Source organism: Crinia signifera, chromosome 12 (assembly GCF_055691185.1).
Source record: "Crinia signifera chromosome 12, ASM5569118v1, whole genome shotgun sequence".
Lineage (NCBI taxonomy): Eukaryota > Metazoa > Chordata > Amphibia > Anura > Myobatrachidae > Crinia > Crinia signifera.
Genome location: NC_139228.1, coordinates 75,704,146 through 75,731,670, shown reverse-complemented (window position 1 = coordinate 75,731,670; position 27,525 = coordinate 75,704,146). Strand labels below are relative to the sequence as shown.

At 42.6% G+C, this 27,525-nt stretch overlaps 2 long non-coding RNA genes across 4 annotated transcripts; both read left to right on the top strand.

The window, feature by feature from the left end:
- The first annotated feature begins 17,534 nt into the window (after window positions 1–17,534).
- LOC146050561 (uncharacterized) lies at window positions 17,535–18,483 on the top strand. Of its 2 annotated transcripts, XR_014466333.1 has the most exons (4): window positions 17,535–17,560; window positions 17,861–17,956; window positions 18,052–18,137; window positions 18,279–18,483. It is a non-coding gene; the product is annotated as an uncharacterized LOC146050561 (long non-coding RNA). The 2 variants fall into 2 exon arrangements; XR_014466332.1 differs by having other exon boundaries at window positions 17,861–18,137.
- Window positions 18,484–22,634: 4,151 nt separating this feature from the next.
- On the top strand, window positions 22,635–23,575 carry LOC146050523 (uncharacterized). 2 transcript variants are annotated; one of them, XR_014466322.1, is made up of 4 exons: window positions 22,635–22,660; window positions 22,953–23,048; window positions 23,144–23,229; window positions 23,371–23,575. It is a non-coding gene; the product is annotated as an uncharacterized LOC146050523 (long non-coding RNA). The 2 variants fall into 2 exon arrangements; XR_014466321.1 differs by having other exon boundaries at window positions 22,953–23,229.
- Window positions 23,576–27,525: the final 3,950 nt, after the last annotated feature.

The window sequence follows — 27,525 nt, the reverse complement described above, 5'->3', positions numbered from 1 at the left end:
GCCACAGAGCAATACCTATATAGTGGAACAAACCTTAATGAAATGACCATTGCAAATAATGAATAAGTGTTTTGGGGATTGAATAGCACTAACATGAGCAGAGCATTATTATTGATATAGAATATTCACTCACAATGCTGAATAAAGACTACACCCAATCTAAATTAGCCATTGCCTGTGAACATATAAAGAATGTAGTTACAGGAGTGGCCAGTAGATGGCATTGATAAGCTGCTTTCTCATTGTAATGACATCACAGTCAGAGAAATTCCTATGCTAAATAACAATCACAGCTCCTCGCCGGGCACTGTGGCGTGTGCCTGTAATCCCAGTTACTTGGGAGGCTGAGGCTGTTGGAGTGCTTGAGGCCAGGAGTTCTGGTCCGTACTGAGCTATGTTGAACGGTTGTCCACATTAAGATCAGCATCAATATGGTGACTCTGGGGGAGCTCAGAGATACCAGGTTGCTTAAAGAGGGGTGAACCGGCCCAGGTTGGAAACAGAGCAGGTCAAATCCCCCATGCTGATCAGTAGTGGGATTGCACCTGTGAATAGCCAGTGTGGAGCAACCTAGCCAACAAAGCATGACACAGTCTCTTTATTATGTTTCATTACTTTAGGATGGAATTATACCAGAGTGGTCAATATTATTTATTACATTTTATATATAGCAGCATGAACAATACAGCTTCACTGTATTGTTATTACCAGCTTCCTAGCTTTGTATTATTAAGTATTTTACATTATAAATTCATTATTTGATTGTGTCCATCTTTTGTATGCAAACAGGACAATGACCTTTAGGGTGAACCATTTCCTATTGATCATTTACAGTCCCAAATTTCATGCAGAACATACACAGTGAATATATTTATGAAATTGTATTTTTTAATCATCTGCTTGTAGTCATAATAGAGTTATGATACAATGTATGGTATGATAAACCATATATATTTGATGAGAAATCAGTAGGCTAGTCCCCTACCTGCACATCTACCACATTCACTACTTCAGCTTCATGCACATGTCCTGTCAGATCAAATACGTCAGCACAGAGTATTTAAGTTGTCATGAGTGCTGTTCTTGTGGGTGTCAGTGACTTGTCAGCCAGTGATATCATGTCATTAAGGAATGTTCGGCTTGTCATGTGGATGGAGTGCGGGATATATGGTTGGGGATATAGAAAATAATGTGAGGAGGTGAGTTAGAGGTTAATGGGATGCCACAGAGCAATACCTATATAGTGGAACAAACCTTAATGAAATGACCATTGCAAATAATGAATAAGTGTTTTTGGGATTGAATAGCACTACCATGAGCAGAGCATTATTATTGATATAGAATATTCACTCACAATGCTGAATAAAGACTACACCCAATCTAAATTAGCCATTGCCTGTGAACATATAAAGAATGTAGTTACAGGAGTGGCCAGTAGATGGCATTGATAAGCTTCTTTCTCATTGTAATGACATCACAGTCAGAGAAATTCCTATGCTAAATAACAATCACAGTTCCTCGCCGGGCACTGTGGCGTGTGCCTGTAATCCCAGCTACTTGGGAGGCTGAGGCTGTTGGAGTGCTTGAGGCCAGGAGTTCTGGTCCGTACTGAGCTATGTTGAACGGGTGTCCACATTAAGATCAGCATCAATATGGTGACTCTGGTTGAGCTCAGAGATACCAGGTTGCTTAAAGAGGGGTGAACCGGCCCAGGTTGGAAACAGAGCAGGTCAAATCCCCCATGCTGATCAGTAGTGGGATTGCACCTGTGAATAGCCAGTGTGGAGCAACCTAGCCAACAAAGCATGACACAGTCTTTTTATTATGTTTCATTACTTTAGGATGGAATTATACCAGAGTGGTCAATATTATTTATTACATTTTATATATAGCAGCATGAACAATACAGCTCCATTGTATTGTTATTACCAGCTTCCTAGCTTTGTATTATTAAGTATTTTACATTCTAAATTAATTATTTGATTGTGTCCATCTTTTGTATGCAAACAGGACAATGACCATTAGGGTGAACCATTTCCTATTGATCATATACAGTTCCAAATTTCATGCAGAACATACACAGTGAATATATTTATGAAATTGTATTTTTTAATCATCTGCTTGTAATCATAATAGAGTTATGATACAATGTATGGTATGATAAACCATATATATATTTGATGAGAAATCAGTAGGCTAGTCCCCTACCTGCACATCTACCACATTCACTACTTCAGCTTCATGCACATGTCCTGTCAGATCAAATACGTCAGCACAGAGTATTTAAGTTGTCATGAGTGCTGTTCTTGTGGGTGTCAGTGACTTGTCAGCCAGTGATATCATGTCATTAAGGAATGTTCGGCTTGTCATGTGGATGGAGTGCGGGATATATGGTTGGGGATATAGAAAATAATGTGAGGAGGTGAGTTAGAGGTTAATGGGATGCCACAGAGCAATACCTATATAGTGGAACAAACCTTAATGAAATGACCATTGCAAATAATGAATAAGTGTTTTTGGGATTGAATAGCACTACCATGAGCAGAGCATTATTATTGATATAGAATATTCACTCACAATGCTGAATAAAGACTACACCCAATCTAAATTAGCCATTGCCTGTGAACATATAAAGAATGTAGTTACAGGAGTGGCCAGTAGATGGCATTGATAAGCTGCTTTCTTATTGTAATGACATCACAGTCAGAGAAATTCCTATGCTAAATAACAATCACAGTTCCTCGCCGGGCACTGTGGCGTGTGCCTGTAATCCCAGCTACTTGGGAGGCTGAGGCTGTTGGAGTGCTTGAGGCCAGGAGTTCTGGTCCGTACTGAGCTATGTTGAACGGTTGTCCACATTAAGATCAGCATCAATATGGTGACTCTGGGGGAGCTCAGAGATACCAGGTTGCTTAAAGAGGGGTGAACCGGCCCAGGTTGGAAACAGAGCAGGTCAAATCCCCCATGCTGATCAGTAGTGGGATTGCACCTGTGAATAGCCAGTGTGGAGCAACCTAGCCAACAAAGCATGACACAGTCTCTTTATTATGTTTCATTACTTTAGGATGGAATTATACCAGAGTGGTCAATATTATTTATTACATTTTATATATAGCAGCATGAACAATACAGCTCCATTGTATTGTTATTACCAGCTTCCTAGCTTTGTATTATTAAGTATTTTACATTCTAAATTAATTATTTGATTGTGTCCATCTTTTGTATGCAAACAGGACAATGACCATTAGGGTGAACCATTTCCTATTGATCATATACAGTTCCAAATTTCATGCAGAACATACACAGTGAATATATTTATGAAATTGTATTTTTTAATCATCTGCTTGTAGTCATAATAGAGTTATGATACAATGTATGGTATGATAAACCATATATATATTTGATGAGAAATCAGTAGGCTAGTCCCCTACCTGCACATCTACCACATTCACTACTTCAGCTTCATGCACATGTCCTGTCAGATCAAATACGTCAGCACAGAGTATTTAAGTTGTCATGAGTGCTGTTCTTGTGGGTGTCAGTGACTTGTCAGCCAGTGATATCATGTCATTAAGGAATGTTTTGCTTGTGATGTGGATGGAGTGTGGGATATATGGTTGGGGATATAGAAAATAATGTGAGGAGGTGAGTTAGAGGTTAATGGGATGCCACAGAGCAATACCTACATAGTGGAACAAACTTTAATGAAATGACCACTGCAAATAGTGAATAAGTGTTTTCGGGATTCAATAGCACTACCATGAGCAGAGCATGATTATTGATATAGAATATTCACTCACGATGCTGAAAAAGACTACACCCATTCAGTGGCATTACTGGTGGTGGGTACAGCCCGCTTCCAGGTGTCATCCTTTGGTAGGGTGACAGCAAGCAAAGCTGTACTCACCTGACCCACACCTCCCGCATCCACGGTCTGCACGTAGCAGACAAGAAGCACTTTTGCTATGGTGCAGTCAACTCACTTATATCTAAGTAAACAAATATTTCCCCCTAGCTCTATCTCTCTCTCTCCCTATATATGTATACCCACCACCCATTGAACCAGTACTAATTGCATTTTTTTATTAACGCACACATATCCCTCAACACTTACATCAGTCCCTGCCCCAGTGGAACTTTAGGTGCGTACACACGGGGGTGATTATTGCAAATATCACTGGCAATATGGTCGCTGAGCGACCATATTGCCAGTGATTGGAGTGTGCACCAGCGATAAATCGCTGGGTGCACGCTCCCGTTTTTAGCCCCTGAATGGTCGCTGGTCGGAGGAGCATGCTTGCATTTGACTCACTGGTGGCCTCCAGTGATAGGTCTGTGTCATAACATCTCAATATTCTGTGAGCTTAATTCATTTACAAGTCTGCAAGGTAATTTGCTCGTTAAGTACAGCTTGGGAGCTGCCTGGATCTCTACCAGGTGTAATTAATCACTTGAGCCCTTTATAGGGCAGGCTCTCCTGCAATACTCTGCCAGTGATAGCTTCCTGTTTCCTGAGCAAGTAGCTGCTATTCCCGATCCACAGCTGGCCACCTGTCTGGGTACTGCTCTGTTGGAGTTCACCAGCCGTTTGCTGGCAATTGTCATTTCTCCCTGCACTTAGCTCAGTGCAGCCTTCCTGGCCTTTGGCAGTTCTAGCCTGCTTTCACTCAGTTACAGAATCATGTCTGGCAGTTTCAGCTTCTGCCCAGACGCTGTCTCACCTGCCTGATCACAATCTGTTCCAGCTCCTGTCTGCTTCTGGTACTCTCATGTGGTCATCTCCTGGCTGACAGTCCGTTCCCTGTTGCAGTAAGTTCCCCATCTCTGGGGACCTGGTTTTTTATTTCTTGCTAGGTGCCCTCCTGGGCATTTCCTCTTTGTTGCCATTTCCCCTATTTCTGTGTGTAGGGGTTTCCTCCAGCAGTTGCTGTGTCCTCAGTTCTGTCCCTACGGGGTTCTCCCAGTGGGAGTTCATTCTGTGTTTTGTGTTCGTGCTTGTTGTTCATCGTGTGCCTTTTGGTGTGGTGTATTGATGTATGCGACGCGGTCGCTGGCGCTTTTAGCCGCATTAGCTAGTAAAGACAAGTTGCCTTTTTCCTTTAATTCCAGTTAGGATCCTTTAGTTAGATTATCCTTTTGACTGTACCCTGGGGGGATCCCCGGTTCATTGTCTATACCTAACACCTGGCTGCACCGGAGCCAGGGCGGGCCTAACTTGCCCTTCCAAACGTGGCAGCTACAGGCGAATGCGGGGTCAACAGAGGTAGTGTAGGAATCCGCCATGGCTGTCCTGAACAGCAGTCCCGGCTACAGGTGCACACCTGAAACCTTAACACTAACATATGCAATTAGTAATGCAAAGTGCAGCTATCATTCTGCAATGTGCACAGGGGCCTGACAGGTGGAAGCCCAGTGGGGGTGACACCAGAGTCACTGCACTGGGTGACACCAGCCCTAGTGATGCCTCTGCAACCCTTCTAACATAGCCATTGTAGTTATAGAAGTGGCCAGTAGATGGCATTGATAAGCTGCTTTCTCATTGTAATGACATCAGTCAGAGAAATTCCTGTGCTAGAGAATTAGCCATTACCTGTGACATTTTTGATTGAGTAAGTTTATGGAGAACTTCTTTCTACAATAACCTAGCATGTGTAGCGGTATCAATGGGTTTTGTGGTGTACAGGTCAGAATAAAACCAATTCAATTGTGAATTCAGAAAAAAATATTAAATGAAGTGCATTGTGTTTATATGTCACTTCATTTCAATGGCTCTGTCAGAGCTGTTGAAATGAATCAATACTTTTTTCAGAGCCTTGTCATCATAGCAAGCAGTTTGGCTACCTTTTCCCCCCACCAATAAAAGGAATGTTCTGTATAATCTAACCGCTGAGTTGCCTGGGAAGTTAAAAAAAAAAAAGACTCTAAGGGGTAAATTTACTCCTAAGATTTTGAAAGTATTGCTTCAAATTTGTTTCCTGTAAGGATTTATATATTCCCTTTGTGACCACATCACCACCTTTGGCGTCTTCCAGAAAAGAACAGAATTTTACCAAATGCTCTTTATCAGGGGTTCTCAAACTGTGGGTTCTGACCCCAAAGCGGGTACCAACCTTCTGAGCATGGGGTTGCGACTCCATGTTGTGGACCATCAGGCTGATGACTTTTCTAATCTCAGTCAGTGATTCAAGGGGACTGACAAATCTGTTATTTTAGACTCCTCACATCATTTTGTGCGTCCACAATACTGCCATGTATGTGCTGTCTGCTGACTACACGTGTGATGTGATGGGTTATGGTATATAGACTCCTCCCATCACTCTGTGCCTCCACAATGCTGCCATGTACAGTATGTGCCGTCTGCTGACTACATATGTGATGTGACAGTTATGGTATATCAGACTCCTCCCATCACTCTGTGCCTCCACAATGCTGCCATGTATGTGCTGTCTGCTGACTACACGTGTAATGTGATGGGTTATGGTATATTAGACTCCTCTCATCACTCTGTGCCTCCACAATGCTGCCATGTATGTGCTGTCTGCTGACTACACGTGTGATGTGATGGGTTATGGTATATAGACTCCTCCCATCACTCTGTGCCTCTACAATGCTGCCATGTATGTGCTGTCTGCTGACTACACGTGTGATGTGATGGGTTATGGTATATAGACTCCTCCCATCACTCTGTGCCTCCACAATGCTGCCATGTACAGTATGTGCCGTCTGCTGACTACATATGTGATGTGACAGTTATGGTATATCAGACTCCTCCCATCACTCTGTGCCTCCACAATGCTGCCATGTATGTGCTGTCTGCTGACTACACGTGTGATGTGATGGGTTATGGTATATCAGACTCCTCCCATCACTCTGTGCCTCCACAATGCTGCCATGTATGTGCTGTCTGCTGACTACACGTGTGATGTGATGTGATGGGTTATGGTATATTAGACTCCTCCTATCACTCTGTTCCCCCACAATGCTGCCATGTATGTGCTGTCTGCTGACTACGCATGTGATGTGATGACGTTCTGCAGTAACTTGCTGGGGTCCTGTCATTATTTTTATTGTCTGATGGGGTCCCAGAGCAAATTAGTTTGAGGAACCCTGCTCTATATTATCATCCAAGAATTTATTCCAGGAGAGTGCCAAGAAATGTTTACCATCTTCTAATTGGGCGGCATAATCTGGGAAACTCCAAAAGCCATCCCAAGATAGGTATTATGTAGATACAACATAGGCGAATCTAGGGGGTGGTCCGGGGGTGCACAGGACCACCAGCCCTGTGTCTCTAGCCCCCTGGGTACCGGAGATACGGACAGGCAAAGCTGGAACGTTTTCCCTATAGGATAACATGGGACAGCTAATTCCGACCCCCACCCAGTTCAACGGCTGCCAGTTCCCCCTTCGTCATCACTGAAGCTCAAGGTTGATCTCAGTCGAACCCAAATCGCTGGGCCTTCAATCTGATACCAGGCTGGATCCATATGGCTTAATTGGTTCCAGGGATATTGAGGTTAAACGTTTTTTTTTTTTTTTTTTCATTTCTTAAATGTAATTTCATGACTGTTTATGTTCTTTGAGGGCAGATTTCTCTGGAACCAAACAGCCCAGTTTCACAGGACCAAAATCATTCGAAGCCAACTCAAAAGTTCTTCAATATGATACTGGTCTCATGTAAATGGGTCAGTTGGTTCCGAAGATATAGCTGGTTGGTTAAAGGGGGGGGGGGTAGGGGGGGGGGAGTGGTTGTCTCTCCCCCTCACACCAGAAAATGCAGGCTAGACTAGGCTGGTGTAAAAGGGGTCAGCCTGGGAATGTCCCTGCATGATCCTGAGACCATATTCCTGGGTAAATCCCTGCATTTTCTGTTGTGAAAGGGGTATTATTTCAAACAGCCGTGACCTGCAGTGCTCTGAATACAGCCGGGCAGCCCCCTGCTCTCTGTCCAGCTGTCAATGACTGTCACCCCTGCAGCTTCTGCTCCAATTCTTCTCCCTGCTTTCACCTCAGCCCGCCCCCCCTTTAATCATGTGGTGCCGGCGCCCGGCGTACTCCCCCGACGTCACGCACAACAACAGCGCGCACAATATTTCAAATGTCCACTCGGCTAGAGGGGACACCAGGAGGGGAGTGGGAGCGTGCTCTGCGCTGCGCTCTGCTCCTCTCCCCATAGAAGCAGCTGCACCGCTCTCCATCTCTCCCTGCCGCAGCGAAGGCTCATATAAAAATGTACAGTAAGTGGCACTTTTGGGGGCATTGCTTAAGGGACGCTACAAGTGGCGGTATGTGGGGGCATTACGCATAATGTGTGGCTTCATGTGTAAGGGGCATTACGGTTTGCAGCATCATGTGTAAGGGGCATTATGTGTGCAGCATCATGTGTAAGGGACATTATGTGTGCAGCATCATGTGTAATGGGTACTATGGTGTGCGGCATCATGTGTAATGGGTACTATGGTGTGCGGCATCATGTGTAATGGGTACTATGGTGTGCGGCATCATGTATAATGGGTATTATGGTGTGCGGCATCATGTGTAATGGGTACTGTGAGGTTAGCAAACTGACCGTAAATCTGTAATTATTATATTTTATTAGGTGTAGTAATTAATGTACTATTTTAGTCCGTCGGTACCCTCTTGTTCTCCATATATGTCTATATTCCCCATAGCTGCGTGTATTTCCAGATCAGATCGCTCTTGCCCAAATATGGTCTGACAGGAAATACCCAGGAAAGAATTCACCAAAAGGTTATGTCCAATTACCATACTTTTGTTCCTGCTATCACAGGAGGGTGGTAGCTGAGAGACAGTCTTCACAGGGGGTGATCCAATTCCCCTGCTATCAACAGGAAATGTTCACAGGGGGTAATCAGGACATAATGTAATCAGACTGTGTTTTGTATCTTGTGTTGACACTGCTCTGCATATCTCTGGCCCCTTCCAGACTTTCTGGGGCCTGACCCAGCAGGGGGGGGCAGCAGCAGTACCTGGGAGGGGGGATAAACCTGACTTGAATCCACCAATAGAGATTGAGTGCAAGCCCACTGATGGTATGGAGACGCGTGGGAATTTAGAAGTTTTTAAAATGACTGGCACACAAGCCAGGGGGGAGATTTGATGGACTGTCCTGGACTAAGAGGTTATGCTCTGTCTAGGTATCGTGTGGACTTATCTGCTATCACTGCTGTGTGGAATAAGTGATAGTTTCATTATTTGGACTGTGATGCTACAAGGACTTTGCTACCCGGATGTTTTTATGCTACCATTTGAATCTTTTTCCTGTCTTCATCTACATGTGTGTGCTGTGATAAAAATAAACCATATTTTGGTTTCATCTGCTCGGTGTCTGAGTGATTGAAGAACCCCGTATCTTCACATTTGGCGGCAGCGACAGTGGGATCATTCAGACACCAACCATCGAGCACAGAAAGCACAGAGAACAGAGGATCAGACCATATGGAAGGAAACGGAAAATGCAATAAGGTGAAGTTCAGCAAGTGAGCAGGTGTCAGTCCTGTGAAAGGGAAAATGTTTCCAAGGAAAGAAAATCGATGCCTCAAGACCCCTGGAGCGGAGGAGCTCAGGGACGGAGGTTCTTCAGTGTATCGGCAGGCTGGGAAGCCGGATCTGTTATTTATTGTCAGGAAAATGCAGTATATCTGGGAGTACTGGGAAGAAGCTCAGCAGATGATCAGCGGGTGGAGAGTATCCAGCATACAGGACAAGTTGTGTTACCTGGGGGATGCATTCCTGCACTGTAAAGGTGAGGCCACCTCGTGGAATCTGCTGGGGGAGCCAGAGTTTGTAGAATTTACAGAGGAAGTGATTGCTACAGTTACCCAGATGCTACAAAGAGGACAATATTCTGAGGCTGAAGGACAAGTCCAGAATAAATTGATGCCCCAGATAGAACCAGAGGAAGGGTCTAGAAGGGGGCTACTGCAATCTGGGCAGACAACCGAGGGGTCTGCCACAGAATTAATGGTTACCGCAAGAGAAGGGTCGTTGTCAGGGGGGCCCCTAACTGCCCTTGAAGAAATGAGTATGGAGGAGCTGATAGCAGAATGTCAGCTGCGAGGTATACCCATCCGATCCTGCACTCGCGGGGAAATCCTTCAGCAGATCCTTCACGATCAGGGAGATCCTACAAATGCATTTGCTGATTACCGGGCATGGATCCTCCATTTCGGTGCACAGTTGAGTGTGTGGGAACAATTGCAGTGTCTGGAGGAGTGCTTCGTGGTGGCAGAGGAAGAGGCGATTGATCGCGGGCTCCTGGATACCCCAGCATGGCAAGATCAGTGTCGCAGGGGGCGTTATGAAAGGCACCGTTTGCAACTGCTTCTCCCCCATCCTAGGGAGGAAGCTGCTCAGTGTTCTCTGCAGGGGGAGGTTATCCCCAACGTGAAGGAAGTGAGGCCTCTGAGCCAGGCACCCCGGGAGGAGCTGCACTACAGCTTCCCTTTTGCTGAGGTGGGAGATGCAGAATTATTAACCTGCTGCCAGGGGATCTATGAGGACTGCGTCCAGGAGGAGATCACCGTGGTTAGAGGAGTATATGACAACATCCAGGCCACAAGCATACCAGTCGCAGATGATGTCGTGCTTCAGGCTGCCCAGCATATTCAGCTGGGGAAGGTGGTTATCCTGGAGACTGAGGACTGCGCAGAGGAAGCGGCAGGTGAGACCCAGGCTTTTGAGGGGATAGGACTGGCCTTGGACCAGCCTGCCCTGCAGCCACCAGCGGAATTGTTCCTGCTGGAGGGTCCCTTCTCAGCCCTGGGCATTGAGACCAAATGCTGTACTGAAATTTGCCATGCCCCTAGTGTGGGTTTGAGGGAGGAAGTACTTGACAGAGTGGCGGAAGTGCCAGGGCCAGAGCTCCGATATTGGGCTGCCGCTGGGCAGATGTTCCTTGGGCAAGAGGGGGAGGTGGACACTGCTCCCTGCCCCCTTGTGCCAGAGACAAAAGTATTAGCACACCCTATAGGTGTGCCCGGTGTGAAAGTTTACGATGTTGTAGAGGGGGGGTACCCCGCATTTGAGGACGGGGGATTGCTAACTCACTTGTTAGTTAACATGCATAACTTATATTGTGATATTGCCCTTGCTGATTCTGCAAACCAGCCGCCTCTTCCAAGATGGGTTTGGTATGATGTCACTCTGTGGGACTCAGGTGGTACATTCAAACCTCAGATTCTCTGCTCTGCATCCCACTACAGGTTGTTATTGGTTCCTGAACAACTTGGTACCGGGACTAAAATAGTAGGGGAAGGAATGTGAGGTTAGCAAACTGACCGTAAATCTGTAATTATTATATTTTATTAGGTGTAGTAATTAATGTACTATTTTAGTCCGTCGGTGCCCTCTTGTTCTCCATATATGTCTATATTCCCCATAGCTGCGTGTATTTCCAGATCAGATCGCTCTTGCCCAAATATGGTCTGACAGGAAATACCCAGGAAAGAATTCACCAAAAGGTTATGTCCAATTACCATACTTTTGTTCCTGCTATCACAGGAGGGTGGTAGCTGAGGGACAGTCTTCACAGGGGGTGATCCAATTCCCCTGCTATCAACAGGAAATGTTCACAGGGGGTAATCAGGACATAATGTAATCAGACTGTGTTTTGTATCTTGTGTTGACACTGCTCTGCATATCTCTGGCCCCTTCCAGACTTTCTGGGGCCTGACCCAGCAGGGGGAGGGGGCAGCAGCAGTACCTGGGAGGGGGGATAAACCTGACTTGAATCCACCAATAGAGATTGAGTGCAAGCCCACTGATGGTATGGAGACGCGTGGGAATTTAGAAGTTTTTAAAATGACTGGCACACAAGCCAGGGGGGAGATTTGATGGACTGTCCTGGACTAAGAGGTTATGCTCTGTCTAGGTATCATGTGGACTTATCTGCTATCACTGCTGTGTGGAATAAGTGATAGTTTCATTATTTGGACTGTGATGCTACAAGGACTTTGCTACCCGGATGTTTTTATGCTACCATTTGAATCTTTTTCCTGTCTTCATCTACATGTGTGTGCTGTGATAAAAATAAACCATATTTTGGTTTCATCTGCTCGGTGTCTGAGTGATTGAAGAACCCCGTATCTTCACAGGTACTATGGTGTGCGGCATCATGTATAATGGGTATTATGGTGTGCGGCATCATGTGTAATGGGTACTATGGTGCGATCAAGCAAGAACCCCCTAGCAATGAGCACGTAGGTTAGCAGCACTTATGTGCCAAATATGTAATGGGCATTACGGTTTGTTATATCCGGTTTGTTATATGGGCATCATGATGTGTGGCACAATGTGTAATGGGCATTACGGCATGTGGCTTTATGTGTAATGGGTATTACGGAGTTTGCTAAAATGTGTAATGGGCATTACTGTGTATGGTCTAAAATGTAATACCACACCCCTTTTTGTGATGCCACGCCTCCTTCCCATGAGGACACGCCCCCTTTTTGCCGCGCAAAGGTCCCCCTGCTATTATGTCTAGTTCTGGGACCACCCATTACCATAATTCTAGATTCGCCTACGGATACAAATGTATATGTATTGAGGCATGAACAGAAATCATGATGTCATCTATGTTAGCTGACTTCACTTGCGTCGGAAGAGAGGTAGCTAATAAAAAAGTAATCTACATGGGACGCAGTGCAGTGGCTTAGCTAGAAATCCCCCCCCCCCCCCCCCCCACCAAAACAAATTGGATCCGCTCATTACATATGCACAGGCGGGGAGCCGCTCATTCAATATGCACTGCACTGGGTCCCGCTCTTTACATATGTACAGGGCGGGACCAGCTTAGTGCTCACTGCTGCCTGGGTCACAAGTCAGTTCAGCCAACGGCACCAACCACAGACCCCGCTGGCGCCGCTCCCCCAAGCCGCCGCGGGGTCTGCCACATATGTAGTTACACCACTGATGCAGAGTTGTGTGCTCTTGTGTGATAAGTATATGATCTATCTGTCATATATAAGGGTCCCCTAAGTGGAGTGTATGTTTACATTTCTTGATACAATGCCAACATTGCAAAGCCATTCTAGGTGCTGGGGGAGATTTGTCAATTACTGGATTCTCCACCATGTTAAAGTCACACCCAATGATTAATGAGTATATTGTGCGGCGAGTCCACACTTGATTTAATTTACAAAACAGTCCAGGGTAGACATTCAGGAGGTAAACGTTTACCAAGGTATATCGTGCACCCTCCATTTCTATATCCACCACCATACATCGACCTATAGAATCCAGCGCAGAATCCGATGTAGTGTATTGTAAATCACCTTGACCTCAAAACTCCTTACTATCAGCCTAATTCACTCTTGATTGCAGGACAAATTTGTTCTCAAAATGAGAAAACCATGCTGCACTGCAGGTGGGCAGATGTAACATGTGCCGAGAGAGTTAGATTTGGGTGAGTTATTTTGTTTCTGTGCAGGGTAAATACCGGCTGCTTTAGAACTACACTGCAGCACAGCATGATTTTGGCCATTTTGAGAACAAGTCTTAATAAGGCACAATGTTATTGCCTGCTGATTTTGTACCTTGCTTGGTTACACCATCACCTCCAGGGGGGAGGCAGCTCGAGGGCCACAACATGTAGACTCCTCATAGCAAGGCCCATCCTGCCTAGTAGCAATTCTTAGTGAAGGCCGGATGTTGTTTTAGAGAAAGTGCCATACCAATATGGATGATGTAATGGTTAGCATTACTGCCTCACAGCGCTGAGGTCATGTTACAATTCCAACCACAGCCTTAACTGTGTGGAGTTTGTATATTCTTTGGCTCCTGATAAACATTAACCCTAGTGTGTGTGTGTGTGTGCGTGTGCGTGTGTGTCATACTTGCCTACCTGACCCTCTCCATGCGGGAGAAAATGCTCTGTTTCTGGACTTCCCTGGTAATGTATGATTGCCATCACCTGTGGGGAGCTAGATAAAGGTGTTTCACCACAGGTGCTGGCAATCATACATTAACAGGGAAGTCCAGGAGCAGCGCATTTTCTCCCGCATGGAGAGGGTCAGGTAGGCAAGTATGGTTTGTGTGTGTGTGTGTGTGTGTGTGTGTGTGTGTGTGTGTTTTTAGTCCAAGTGATTCTAATCTGCCATCAATTGCTGTGTTTCTATGTAACCTCTTCCAAATACTGGACACTATGGCCTATGGGAGGTATAGCGGTACATTAATGCCAAATGAGGGATGTTTGGGAGGGATAGTATGGTGTCAGTGGATAGATCACCCCATTCCAAGTTGGTGCAGCCTCCGTCCTCTGGAAAAGACTGATTAATGTTTTCGGTGATGAACAGGGGTGGGCTGGGACAGGGGGCAGGATGCCATGTACCCCCAGGCTCTTCTTACAGGAGTGCTGCGGGCCGCGTCCGCGGCCGCCTTACCTATTCCTCTACTGTCGGCGGCCATGTTCCTGTAGGTTTTTAAAACATGTCTGCGGCTACAGGAGCATGGCAGCTGACCTCCACGGCTCCAGACGCTGGGTGTGGACGTCATGACGATGTCGCCGCCCGCCCATGTGTCTGTAGAGGAAGTAGGAGCAGTCAGGCTGGATGGGGAGTCGGGGACTGTGGCCGCAGAAGGCAGCAAGCATTGTAGAAAAGCTGGGATCCGCAGCAGCAGGACAGATGGAGAGACATACAGTAAGTGAGGATCAAACTCACAAATAAAATAAAATTATATTTCTGCTTTTTACTGAGGTGTCCCCCTGTATAATAATAATAATGGCATGACACCACAGGCTGCTCCCCCTGTATAATATAATAAAAGTAATGCATGACACATAAATTATTATACAGGAGGAGCAGCCTGTGGTGTCCTATTATTATTATTATTATTATTATTATTATACAGGGGGAGCAGTCTGTGTGCTGTCCTGATATTAAAAGTGTGTGTGTGTCTCTCTACTATTTTTCTGGATAAATAGGTCCAGGAACTCCAGGAGCAGCATTCTCTGTATTTAGTTCACTGTGCATTCTGCATTTTTTTTTCTACCCCTCGCCCATGCCTCCTGCTCACCCTATTCAACGTGTGAGCTGCTCGCCGCCCCTGACAGCGAGCATTGACCAATCTGCCATTAAAGGAATTACTGGCTCCAAAGCAGCTGATGTGTGAAAAGCTTGTCGGGATTTTGACCCATTCTGGATTTTGACCGTCGGGATTTCATACCGAATCGCTCCAAACGAAGCAGTGAGGAAGGATAGGTGAATCATGCATAATAATTGAGGTGAATCATGGGTAGAATAATCAGTGAGAATAAAATGCATCATGGGGTCGAAAAATAACCACGAAAAAAAATAATAATAATAATTATATATATATATATATATATATATATATACACAACCCAAAAGTGTTATTAAGCGCCCATATACAATTTTATCAATACAATTTGTAATATCTTTCCACTCAATGTAGAATTAACATCCACTAGGACTTCATTCAAATAAAAAACATTTATTAAAAATTTATAAAAGGTAATACACTTGGAAGACTTTTCTCGGAATAGCGATCAAACAAAGAACGACGCGTTTCGTCCCTTTATGGGACTTCATCAGGGGTTAGACATAAATCTTTTCAGCAATAAGAGATGTTTTTTTTTAAATTGGTACGGAATTTTGGAAGATTTATTCACGCTGGATCTTCTAAAGGTAAATTACTACTGTAGTACTTGTCCCTTATTTAGAAGATGTTTTTTTAGACTTATATGATCCGTCTTTATTCAGATCATGTGGCTGGACCGTAATGTGCAACAAATGTGTTTAATGGATTTTAATAAGGGAGTGACCCTCCAGATAGATGGACCTTATTGGTCTGGATCAGGGTGGCCAATTCCGGCAAAATCGCCAACCTGACCAACCTCCAACAAAGGACTACTTTTTATATTTTAGAGTTTGAGCCAATGCTGCAAGTAGGTATCAAAGGTTTTAAGTCGACTTGCCCTTTGGTTCTTGGAGAGTGCACTTGCACAGGCGATACTTAGGGGACTTTTTAATCCACCTCCATTTTAATTAGAAGGTGTCTGCACCATTCATTTTGAGGTGTGGGAATTAAAACCTTTGACGGACGAACCATAAAGGGACGAAACGCGTCGGGTTCTTTGTTTGATCGCTATTCCGAGAAAAGTCTTCCAAGTGTATTACCTTTTATATATTTTTAATAAATGTTTTTTATTTGAATGAAGTCCTAGTGGATGTTAATTCTACATTGAGTGGAAAGATATTTTTTATTTTGTATTGATAAAATTGTATATGGGCGCTTAATAACACTATTGGGTTGTGTATTGGATTGTGTGGATCCCTCTAGTAGGGGATCTAGTGTTAATAGCGACCGCCCCATATCTAGCGCAAGTACCTGGTGATATTGTATTGAGATATATACCAACAACTTTCTTGAAAAAAGAGCAGGCATTCTACCATGCAACAAATGCATTTGTTGCAAATTCATTGATAAGACCAAATTCAGTTGCACTTTGAATAATGGAAAAATCTATACCATCAAGGACTCTGTAACCTGTAATTCGGATCATATTATATATATGATTACTTGCAGTTGTAACCTGAAGTACATTGGTAAGACCATCCGACAAGCAAAAATACGGATACAGGAACACATGAGAAATATTAAAAACAAAGTACGCATTCATAGTCTGCCTAGACATTTTCTTGATCACCACAATTCGAAAGTTACAAAAGATAATTTAAAGTTTACCATACTCGAAAAAGTCAATGAGAATCCAAGGGGTGGAGATAGAGGCCGCAAGCTCATCCAGCAAGAAAGCTACTGGATATACACTCTAGATACAATATCTCCTAGAGGTCTAAATGAAGGGGTCGACATAGTGGCCTTTCTCTGAGAAATTCTGTGGCTCCCCCCCCCCCTTTTTTCTTCATTCTCCTTATAATTTTTTCCACTTCTCTCTTTTTTACAATTTAAAATTAATTATTGTCAATTTTCTGACCTCAGTAATATACAATTGAATCCTTCTTTTTACATTGTTTTGTACTATATGCAGTTTTTTTGTAAATTAAACCATGATCTCATAGCTATTTTTTATCACCTTCATCATCATTCTTTTTTTGATGAATTGTAATATTTATTTATCACTATCACCTCACCATCTATATTCATTGTGAGGCTAATTTAGTAATTCAATCAACCATTGATGTATATTAGTTATAATCGATTAATATCAATATTCACATTCCCTTAAGTGATATCACACCCGTATCTATATTAGCACCATATAATTATATTTTTCAACAAAAATTTCTTTTTAACTTCCCCAATCTATTTTTACCTATAGTAGCGCTATTTAGCAGCATTTCCTCTAGGTGGAAAAGAAAAAAAAGAAAAAAAAAAAAAAAAATTTTTTTTTTTTTTTTTTTCATATGCCCATTTATAGGCACTTTATAGTTCACATCCCATTAACAGCTACAGGAAGTGACGTTTTTTCTACACCCTATATATACCCAGCTCACTCACTGGTCTGTCACTCTCACTTTTGGAGCTGAGCAGTACACATCTTTCCATTGGGCTACTAGTAAGTACTCACCTATATTGGTAAATTTTTGCTGTTTGATGTTATGGTTTAATATGTGAGTTGAACATGCTGTTGTTCCTCTAAACTTAATTTTTTTCAAGAATGTAATCCGTTAAAAAATTATGAAAAATATTTTTTTTTTTTTTTTTTTTTTTTTTTATGTACATTTCTTTAGTCGGAAATAGTATGTGTTGATATATACTTTATTTAATTCTATGTATTTTTCTGTCAATCTCTACCCTACTTGCAGAGGTTGCTGAATTGATTATAATAGAGTGTCAATCTTATTCACTTCACCAGATTCCCCTTATCTATCTACAATTGAAAGTGGTCATTATAGCCGTATAACTTTGAATGGTTTCTCTATTTGTTTATCCATCTGTAAACAAGCTGGTGGTATGTACTTTTTTCATCATACTTCAAAAGGAAAATAATCTGTTTTGAATTAAGCGAAATGTTATACTGAGGATTTTATTGAACTTTAATTCTAGGACATTATGTTATAATCACCTAAGGACATCTCCTCTTTGTGAAATTTCTATATTTGGTTGGTGTCCAAACCCTAAACCATTGACTGGTATGTGATCCAAAGGACCAATATTTAATCGTTTTCCTTCTCCCTTTTCTTACACCTGCTCAACCTATTACCCTCTTCTTATTATTTGTTTTTATCCAATTTATGGACATTGTATTTATTTGTATTTACTGTAATTCACAGTGTGACCATCGTTGCCTACTGTTGTATTGTGCCCCTGAGGAAGTCGTGTTCACGACGAAACGCGTTGGGCCTATTGGGCGCATTTCGACTGTTGACCTGAATTGTGTTTATGTCATTTTATACATTGTAAAGTGTATCAATTCGACCTTTGTTTATACTGCTATGCTCTGTGAGCAAATGTTTATTAAATTTTTCCTATTTTAAACCATACTGTCTTAAATAATTGAAAGGTCCTAGCGCACCCTGAAAACCCCTTTTCTCTCTATTTCTATACTGGGTCCTATCTAACAGGGGACCCCCTCAGGGTTGCTGCTTAACTAAATTCACTGAGCGCATTGTGTGGCCTTCTTTTTCTCGATATCATCTTTGCTGTTAGATTCCACACGTTGCAGCCATGCATTTTCTCAATGACAGAACTAAAAGATCTTTTAATGCCAAAAGCATATTTTCAGAAGATGAGCAGGTGTCAGAGATGGAAGACAACGATAACGATTATTATGGATACCTTAATACTCTGGAAAAATTGGGAACAAAAGAGTTGAAAGGCTGGTACGACATCATCACGTTAGAGAAGTACCTAGAAGTAGGGCGTATCCCGCGAGGATTAAGAATACAAAAAAGCCCGACCTATGGAAGCGATAATGTTTCGTTCTTGAAAAACTGGAATTCAATTTTGGACGATTGTTCCACCAAACTTATCAATCTATTGGTCAATGAACGTAAAAAGGAACTTATATTAATCGATAATGAAATCGGAAAACTCGAATCCTCACTATCCAAATTTGATCTGAATGAGGATTTCAAAAGGGACACAACCGATCTACAAAATAAAATGAGTAAACTGGAAAAAGAAATAATTTTGAGAAAACAAAAAAAGTTTACTCGGGACAAGAAAGATTATGCCAATGGCCAAGTTCACAATTGGCCTAAAGAAATTAAGAACCCTCAGTATAACATCAGACGTTTCCAACCTCAAAGGGAAGAACACCCCTACAGAGAACACCCCTACAGAGATAATCACAGAAGGACCCCTTATAACAAATTTGATTATGGTAGACAGAGGATAAATTCCCATAGACACAACGAGCAATATGGACATACTTATAGATCCAATAGATATGATCATAATGACCAGAGAGAGAATTTTCAATCCAGAAGAAACTATAGGGGTCGGTTCCCCTCATATCGTGAAAATCCTCACCATAACAGATTTGAAGTATTTAGATCTCCGTCAGTAGATAGAACTCACCAACGTCATTTTTTGGAGGAAGGTCCCAGTTCGAATCCACCGCCACGGGTTACCAGAGAAGAACTACACACCCGGTTAGACTCACCCCATGGACAGAAAAGAAGGTTCGATGGAGAAGTAGAGGATCTAGAGGGGGGAAAAAACTCCCCAAAAAAGAAAAAAGCCCCATCCACTCAGTTGGTTCCGGAATCATCAACATTTCCGCGAAGGAGTTATCTGCAGCCGAGACATCGGTTCTAGATAAAGGGCTTAAATTTGCTCCTAACAACCACATTGATCCTTTCAATCTGTTTATCGATCTTAATAAATATGTTAGGAACTTGACCGTACAAAGACACTTTCTGAAAAATCCCTCCATTCAATCGGTACCCATAAATGATGCCCCCTTGGTTTCCCTACCCTCGCGGTTTTACCCGGTAGAATCAAGGGGCAGTCATATAGAAATTTTCTATGAAGCTGTCCGTGAGGATTTCCGGAAAATCAAACCTAACAAACACATTTCCCACAATTTGAACATCAGGGAAAATAAAGCTTTGAATATCCTCAAAAAAGATGAAGATACAATCATACGTTCAGCAGACAAAGGAGGAGCTGTCGTTGTGCAGGACAAAACCAACTATTTAATTGAAGCCAACAAGATCCTTGGTGACCAAACCACCTATGCCAAATTGTCTAGTAATCCGACGGAGGACTTCAAACTGGATCTTGAGTCTCTCTTACATTCAGGCCTCCAAAAGGGAGTCATCTGCAGAGATGAATTTGACTTTATGAACGTCAAATTCCCCACCATGCCAGTGTTTTACCACATTCCTAAAGTGCATAAGGACAAATTGCATCCACCTGGTCGTCCGATCATTGCTGGAGTCAATTCTCTTACGGCCAATTTGTCCCATTATTTGGACTTAAAACTCCAGCCTTATGTCCTACAAACACGCTCTTATCTTAAAGATAGTACCGCTGTGTTAAATCTATTGGAAGGTAAAATTTGGTCCTCCGAGTTTTGTTGGCTCACTATTGATGTACAGAGCCTTTACACCTCTATACCACACATCAAAGGCCTCGAGTCGGTGGGAAAAACCCTTAAGAACAACCCCTTGATGAAAGATTCTGAATTAACTTTTTTGACTGAAAGTATGAATTTCATTCTCGTCCATAATTTTTTTGAATTTGACGGACAATTTTTCCTCCAACAACAAGGCACGGCTATGGGCACTAAATTTGCCCCCGCCTATGCCAACTTGTACATGCGGGCATGGGAGGAGAACCACATCTATGGTACTGCCTTTGAAGAAAACATCATCTTGTACCGCAGATATATCGATGATTTGCTTTTTATATGGCGAGGTGACCAAACAAGTATTGAGGATTTCATGACACATCTACAAATCAATGAGTACAATCTGAAATTTACTTTTAAATCCCATCCAATGGTAATCGAATACCTAGATCTTGAACTTGAAGGTATACCAGACAAAGAAATTACCACAAAAACTCATTTTAAAGCTGTAGACGCCAACAGTTACATCCCGGCTAACAGTTGTCATCACCCCACTTGGAAAAAGAGCGTCCCCTACGCCCAGTTCCTCCGATTAAGACGTAACTGTAGTAAAACCTCTGATTTCGAACAACAATCACAACTGTTGTCTGATCGCTTCCTTGAAAGGGGGTACGATAGGCCATTCATCGAATCTTCGAAGGATAAAGCATTTACCCAAGAAAGAAATCCATTACTAATACAATCTAAGAAAGACAAAGTTGATTTTAAATGCCGACCATTTATAACACAATTCAACTGTGAAAACCAACAAATTAAGCGGACACTTGAGCGCCATTGGGATTTACTCTTGCGGGACCCCGTACTGGGATCTCACCTTCCGAATAAACCCAATCTTGTATTTAGGAGAGCATCCAATCTCAAAACTATATTGGCTCCAAGTAGATTGAAATCATCAATTAATAAAGTACCGGCTACCAACAACTTTCTTGAAAAAAGAGCAGGCATTCTACCATGCAACAAATGCATTTGTTGCAAATTCATTGATAAGACCAAATTCAGTTGCACTTTGAATAATGGAAAAATCTATACCATCAAGGACTCTGTAACCTGTAATTCGGATCATATTATATATATGATTACTTGCAGTTGTAACCTGAAGTACATTGGTAAGACCATCCGACAAGCAAAAATACGGATACAGGAACACATGAGAAATATTAAAAACAAAGTACGCATTCATAGTCTGCCTAGACATTTTCTTGATCACCACAATTCGAAAGTTACAAAAGATAATTTCAAGTTTACCATACTCGAAAAAGTCAATGAGAATCCAAGGGGTGGAGATAGATGCCGCAAGCTCATCCAGCAAGAAAGCTACTGGATATACACTCTAGATACATTATCTCCTAGAGGTCTAAATGAAGGGGTCGACATAGTGGCCTTTCTCTGAGAAATTCTGTGGCTCCCCCCCCCCTTTTTTCTTCATTCTCCTTATAATTTTTTCCACTTCTCTCTTTTTTACAATTTAAAATTAATTATTGTCAATTTTCTGACCTCAGTAATATACAATTGAATCCTTCTTTTTACATTGTTTTGTACTATATGCAGTTTTTTTGTAAATTAAACCATGATCTCATAGCTATTTTTTATCACCTTCATCATCATTCTTTTTTTGATGAATTGTAATATTTATTTATCACTATCACCTCACCATCTATATTCATTGTGAGGCTAATTTAGTAATTCAATCAACCATTGATGTATATTAGTTATAATCGATTAATATCAATATTCACATTCCCTTAAGTGATATCACACCCGTATCTATATTAGCACCATATAATTATATTTTTCAACAAAAAATTCTTTTTAACTTCCCCAATCTATTTTTACCTATAGTAGCGCTATTTAGCAGCATTTCCTTTAGGTGGAAAAGAAAAAAAAGAAAAAAAAAAAAAAATTTTTTTTTTTTTTTTTTTTTCATATGCCCATTTATAGGCACTTTATAGTTCACATCCCATTAACAGCTACAGGAAGTGACGTTTTTTCTACACCCTATATATACCCAGCTCACTCACTGGTCTGTCACTCTCACTTTTGGAGCTGAGCAGTACACATCTTTCCATTGGGCTACTAGTAAGTACTCACCTATATTGGTAAATTTTTGCTGTTTGATGTTATGGTTTAATATGTGAGTTGAACATGCTGTTGTTCCTCTAAACTTAATTTTTTTCAAGAATGTAATCCGTTAAAAAATTATGAAAAATATATATTTTTTTTTTTTTTTATGTACATTTCTTTAGTCGGAAATAGTATGTATTGATATATACTTTATTTAATTCTATGTATTTTTCTGTCAATCTCTACCCTACTTGCAGAGGTTGCTGAATTGATTATAATAGAGTGTCAATCTTATTCACTTCACCAGATTCCCCTTATCTATCTACAATTGAAAGTGGTCATTATAGCCGTATAACTTTGAATGGTTTCTCTATTTGTTTATCCATCTGTAAACAAGCTGGTGGTATGTACTTTTTTCATCATACTTCAAAAGGAAAATAATCTGTTTTGAATTAAGCGAAATGTTATACTGAGGATTTTATTGAACTTTAATTCTAGGACATTATGTTATAATCACCTAAGGACATCTCCTCTTTGTGAAATTTCTATATTTGGTTGGTGTCCAAACCCTAAACCATTGACTGGTATGTGATCCAAAGGACCAATATTTAATCGTTTTCCTTCTCCCTTTTCTTACACCTGCTCAACCTATTACCCTCTTCTTATTATTTGTTTTTATCCAATTTATGGACATTGTATTTATTTGTATTTACTGTAATTCACAGTGTGACCATCGTTGCCTACTGTTGTATTGTGCCCCTGAGGAAGTCGTGTTCACGACGAAACGCGTTGGGCCTATTGGGCGCATTTCGACTGTTGACCTGAATTGTGTTTATGTCATTTTATACATTGTAAAGTGTATCAATTCGACCTTTGTTTATACTGCTATGCTCTGTGAGCAAATGTTTATTAAATTTTTCCTATTTTAAACCATACTGTCTTAAATAATTGAAAGGTCCTAGCGCACCCTGAAAACCCCTTTTCTCTCTATTTCTATACTGGGTCCTATCTAACAGGGGACCCCCTCAGGGTTGCTGCTTAACTAAATTCACTGAGCGCATTGTGTGGCCTTCTTTTTCTCGATATATATATATATATATATATATATATATATATATATATATATATATATATATATATATATATACAAAAACACAGGGGGCCCAGCACTCACTATAACAAACTAACTCACCTTAACATTCAAATAATCAATAAATAAATAATGGGGTTTTAGTTCATGAATTGATCAATGCATTTAAGCTTGCAGCCCATCGCCAAGGGACCCCATTTCACTGCAAGTTCTACACTAGCAACTGGTTTTCTTAGGAACCTGGCACCTGCTTACACATCATAGCTAAAATGAACATGTGTTTTTTTTCCTGGGTTAATGCTCAACTGCCAAGTACCTTGTGGCTTTTAAAGGTGAGACAATCCCAAACACAGGGGTCCCTTGGCAATGGGCTGCAAGCTTAAATGCATTGATCAATTCATAAACTAAAACTCCATTATTTATTTATTGATTATTTGAATGTTAAGGTGAGTTATGCTGCTTTCCCACTGCAGACCCGTTTAAAGTACTGGTAATCTTAAAAGGTATTTAAAACAGTATTAGCATTCCCACTGCAGCAGATTACCGTTTTAAATACCATTTAAGTACCATTCCCATTGCAGGTAAAACGTTTAAGCTGTTCAAAACGTTTTTACAGCAGAAATGAGTGCCTGTCATTTTAAATGGGCTTTTCAGGGTTAAAAAGGCACACACCTATGATGTTTTCACAGTATAAAAGGAGGGGGAGGGGCCAGGACGGATTAGTGCAGCAATCACCTAGGGATGGCCATCGTTGCCATTGTCATCGATGGTTGCCATCGATGGCAATTCTGCAACTGGCCATCGATAGTGCTAAACTATGCTATAGTTGACCATCAATATTTTTACATATCAATGGTCATCCATTATGTTTGTTTGATTGGCCTGTGGGCCAATCAAAAAACGGGGGCGGGGCTTCGCGGGTGTCAGGGGCGGAGCTATGCTCAGTGTCCCGGTACTTAAAAAAAAAAAAGCAAAACATCGTTTTGCTGTTCCATCGATGGAGAGAAACCATCTGGTTCTCCCCCATCGATGGCTAAAGTATTCGACATCGGCCATGAACCATCGATGATTTTGAATGGTCGATGGCCATCCCTACAATCACCATGGCTGACAGAGCACATGTCTCTGTGGATTTTGTCATTGTTTCTGCTGTAATGCTGATTGATTCAGAATGTGAGAGGGTTTTGCAGCTCCTTACATTCTGCTGTTTGATTAATTAAATATCACCAGCAATGCTCCAAAAACGTGTGCACTCTTCTACAATCTTCTCCCCACAAACTTCCTGGTTGTGGGGAGGGTCAGAACAAAGGCAACAGCCTATCACTGAATTGTAGCCTGTTATCACTAAATAACGTTTAAGAGGCATTCCCACTGCCTCAAAAACGTTATTTTATGCTGCTTTCAGACCGCAAAACTGGCTTTGACCCTGTATTTGGAAACGTTTCCAAAAACGGGTCTGCCAGGTAAAACCCCTTTCACACCGCATCTCTTAAACGGTATATTTCCGTTTAAGTGCGGTTTTTTTGACACTGGCAGACCCGTTTTTGGAAACTTTCCAAAAACAGGGTCAAAGCCAGTCTTCAGCGCGCGCCACCCCCGCCCCCCCTCCCCCGGGGGTTAACACCCCCAAATCCCCCCCACCCCGTGCAGCCGGTACCTCCGTTGCGTGATCCGGCACTGCAGTTGGTCGGGGAAGCACTTATGAAAAAAAGCGTCTTTCAGACAATGGCTGCCCCATAGGAAAACCAGTTTTAAAAAACTGTCTTTCGTATGGGGGCAGCCATTTTCCGAAAGTCACTTCTGGTGTATGCCCCCGTGCTGACACATATTGCCTGTTCCAGTACATGGGAATCGCTTATACATGACAGCATATTCCCTGTTCATCATGCTCTGGCATATGTTGAACTGAGTACTCAGACGGCAGGACAGTTCCCTAATGCTGTTCGCATTATTTTAAACAGTCTGTCTTAGTAAATGTCATATTTTTACATGTCTTTTCGATACACTTACTGCCCAATAGATGGCAGCCTCACACCACTGTTCACCCTCCACACTGATCATTCACAACCTAGCATGTTAAAGTTTAATGTTTCCCCTAAGTTTTATGTGTATCCGGAAGCATGTGTTACATTGTATTGTTTTTTTGCGTTATGCTATGTTGATCAGTACACTTTGTTCATTACATGTCTTTTTGCATTATTGTAGCGCACAGCAGCCCCACGTGACCCTGCAGTTGGCCGCCGGGAGCGCGCATCAGTGACGTTGCGCAGGAAACCATCGCGACCATCGAACCTGCGCCAGTGACGTCACAGAGACGGCGCCAACCCGGAAGCCACAGGAGGAGGACACGAACGGGACGCTCCGGGGGCGGGTAAGTCTCCTATATAACACACTGTACAGTATATGTTTTTTTCACTGTGCATTACCTGAACTGACGACGGGGCCTCCGTGCTCCGAAACGTTTTCCCTGCACTAGGAATAAATATTCCTGTTTCTTCACCATTGAACAAGCCTCCGAGTGCCGCTTATTGTTGCAGTATACCACTCAAGGACACCCCTTTTGAAAGAGGGCACCGGAGCAAGCTATTGTGGCATCCACTTTCAGTCCTGAGTGCCGGCCTCATTGTTGTGTATTACACAGACCACACTTCCCACCATTGGGACATCCGTGTAGTCTGGCAGACAAGGCACCAGGCAAGCCTTCCTTTCATCTATAGGTACCTTCATACCTGCAGCTGTACTTTCAGTGCAGCATTGTCTCCTGCCACCTGTATTACTACAGCCGCACGTTGCAGACACCTACCTCACGGCAGGCGTTTACATCTAAGAACTGCTGGTGATATGTCACAGATCGAGCCAGACACTGCTGCAGCATTTTCCCTTGTGGTGCAGTGTGATCATTCGGATGCTTACAGTTATTCCGAAGCAGAGGTCGACACGATATTACATAAGGAATCGGCCTTTGATGACAACTACCGCAGCTCCAATGATGACATCTACCGTGATCTCTACAAATTAAAGAAACGGGAGATTGATTTCCTTTATCACGGACGGACTCTCTCGGATTATTATAGGAGCAAGCAAATCCCCCGCGGGTTCCGCATGCACAATACTCCGACGATTGGAAGACACAGTATCCCATTCTGCAAGCGTTGGGTGGCGATACTTAACAAATGTTCTATGGACCTTATCTTACTAGTAATTGAAGAATCGACACGCGAACAGCAAGCCACTCAAGAAAAGATCAAATCATACGAGGAAGCCCATTTACCCACACTCAAGGCGGACACCTCGAATAAGTGGTTGGACAAATTGCAGACTCAGGTCGAAGCATACAGAGTCGAATTACTTTGTTACAAAAAAGAAAAGCTTAAGAAGGTCCAAGGGGACTACGAGCAACACATGGTGTACCCGTGGCTTGGCACCACCACCCGCCCCACGCAGAGGTCTTCACGGCAGGGATACCGGCAACGTCGCCCTAAACCTATACAGACCAGCATGTCTGGTAGTGACTTGGAATCCCTCACTAGGGGTACTCCTCCATCAATCCGCGGTCGGGGCCCTTTAGGGGTACATACCCGGTCAGCCAATTTACCCCTCGTACAAGACCTACCCGCAGGGGGGGGCCAGTGCCTCCGCCAAAGGCCGAAAACCCCCCCAAGGGGAGCAGGACTTAATATTTAATCTGTCTACAACACCCCTCACCGAATCCGAGATGTGCCTCCTGAGCAAAGGACTTTCTTTTGTCTCCACACCACCCCCCCCCCCCCTCCCTGATAAATTCAAATGG